Raw genomic sequence first — 2,500 nt, forward strand, 5'->3', positions numbered from 1 at the left:
GGCATTCGATTAATGATAAATTTTTTGCACATTTAAACGTGTTTCTTTCATATTTCAAATAAACCATATATATAAATACATTAAAGTCTGGATTCTCTTAACGACCTGGGGATCAGAGCCTCATGCGGAACCGCCCAAAGACTATGATATCGGACCAGCGGGGATTTGAACTCTCGTCCACGATATCTGTATTCCAGTGACCATACCACTCGGCCACGAAGAAAGATAAAAGTCAATGACAATTCTTCTATACATATACATATACATATGGTTTATTTGAAATATGAAAGAAACACGTTTAAATGTGCAAAAAATTTATCATTAAACGAATGCCAAGTCCCAAACCTACCAATTAGCTACGATGGTGAAGATGGGTTGATTTCAATTCTAATTACAGAAAACCTGAATTTGACAGGTATATGTATAGAAGAATTGTCATTGACTTTTATCTTTCTTCGTGGCCGAGTGGTATGGTCACTGGCATACAGATATCCTGGACGAGGGTTCAAATCCCCGCTGGTCCGATATCATAGTCTTTGGGCGGTTCCGCGTGGGGCTCTGATCCCCAGGTCGTTAAGAGAATCCAGACTTTAATGTATTAATATATATGGTTTATTTGAAATATGAAAGAAACACATTTAAATGTGCAAAAAATTTATCATTAATCGAATGCCAAGTCCCAAACCTACCAATTAGCTACGATGGTGAAGATGGGTTGATTTCAATTCTAAGTACAGAAAACCTGAATTTGACAGGTATATGTATAGAAGAATTGTCATTGACTTTTATCTTTCTTCGTGGCCGAGTGGTATAGTCACTGGCATACAGATATCCTTGACGAGGGTTCAAATCCCCGCTGGTCCGATATCATAGTCTTTGGGCGGTTCCGCCTGGGGCTCTGATCCCCAGGTCGTTAAGAGAATCCAGACTTTAATGTATTAATATATATGGTTTATTTGAAATATATATATATATATATATATATATATATATATATATATATATATATATATATATATATATATATATATATATATATATATATATATATACACACACATACTCTCCCTCATCGATTGGACTTCTATAAGTCGCGTTCGAACCTGGCCCCCAGAATCCCAATGAACTTCCGGACAATGGTCGAGCTAATTCAGCAGAATTATGGCTGGCGAAATAGTGACAGACGCAACTAATACGATTTGCGAAGAAGTTTCCACGAATTGAAAACTGTAGGGAAGTTTGTTCGGAATACTAACGCTTCCAATGATTCAGCAGTTTTTTTTCTTCATATTTTTTATTTATTAAGTTTATTCTTAATATCTTATTTGCTATTTGTTTTTGGATAAGAGTCCTTTTTTCTAATCGTGCTATATGCTACGAATGACTCAGCAGTTTTTTTGTCTATCAACTTTATTCTTCATATCTTATTTTCTATATTTTTTTTGGGGGGGGAGGGGTGGTATGAGCGGTTTTATCTTTATTCATTATTTATTTATTAATTTTATACTTTATAACTTAGTCTGTATTTTTTTTTTTTTTTTTGTAAATTTTATTTTGAAAACCTTCTAAGGTTTTGTTGGAATCATTTACAAAGCATACTTGGATTTTGGGGGTAATTTTCTCATTTTTTTTCCTACTGTCCCACTCGTATTTCAGCATTTCATTATTTAAATAAATCATCTTTTTCACTATTTTGCTTAGCACACCTTTATTCAAGACCACTTTTATAAAACTTTTTTTAATTCTAAATTTATTTGAAATTCTTTGTTTAATAGTTTTTACTCATATCTTTCTCTGAAACTTTTATATTTTTTATATATTCTAGTTTTTATATTGGAATTTTTTTTATAATTCTCAAATTCGTTTGAATATATAGTATAAAGATTTCGTCAAAATTATACTTCTAATAAGATATTTAACATATATTTCTTATAATTCTCACTTTTTGTATTTGAATTTATTTCATTAATGATTAATTTATTAGAGCATATAGGATAAAAATTTCATCAAATATTATTAATCTAATCATTTAAGTTCATTATAAAGAAATTGTTGTTTAAAGATTTTTTAGAAAAAAAATATTTTTTTTTTTAATGTATATAATAAATGGAGAGAAATTAAGAAAAGATATTGGCAATGTTATCAATAAAAAGAATTATATCATTAAAGATTCTTTATCAATTTTCATAAATATCAACATTTTTATTATAATTATTTTTATCAATATAATGATTATAATTCAATATTTTTGAACGAGTGTAAATTATTATATCAATATTGTTGTTATCATTATTTTTATCAATATAATTATTAAAATTCAATATTTTTAATCGAATGTGAATTATCATTAATATCAATATTGTTGTTATCATTATTTTTATCAATGAAATTATTATAATTCAATCTTTATAAACAAGTGTAAATTCTTTTGCTAAAATCACTTTTTCGCAAAAAAAAAAAAAAAAAAAAAAGACAATTATCGACCCTTTTAAAATAAAAC

Source organism: Palaemon carinicauda, chromosome 28 (genome assembly GCF_036898095.1).
Source record: "Palaemon carinicauda isolate YSFRI2023 chromosome 28, ASM3689809v2, whole genome shotgun sequence".
Classification (NCBI taxonomy): domain Eukaryota; kingdom Metazoa; phylum Arthropoda; class Malacostraca; order Decapoda; family Palaemonidae; genus Palaemon; species Palaemon carinicauda.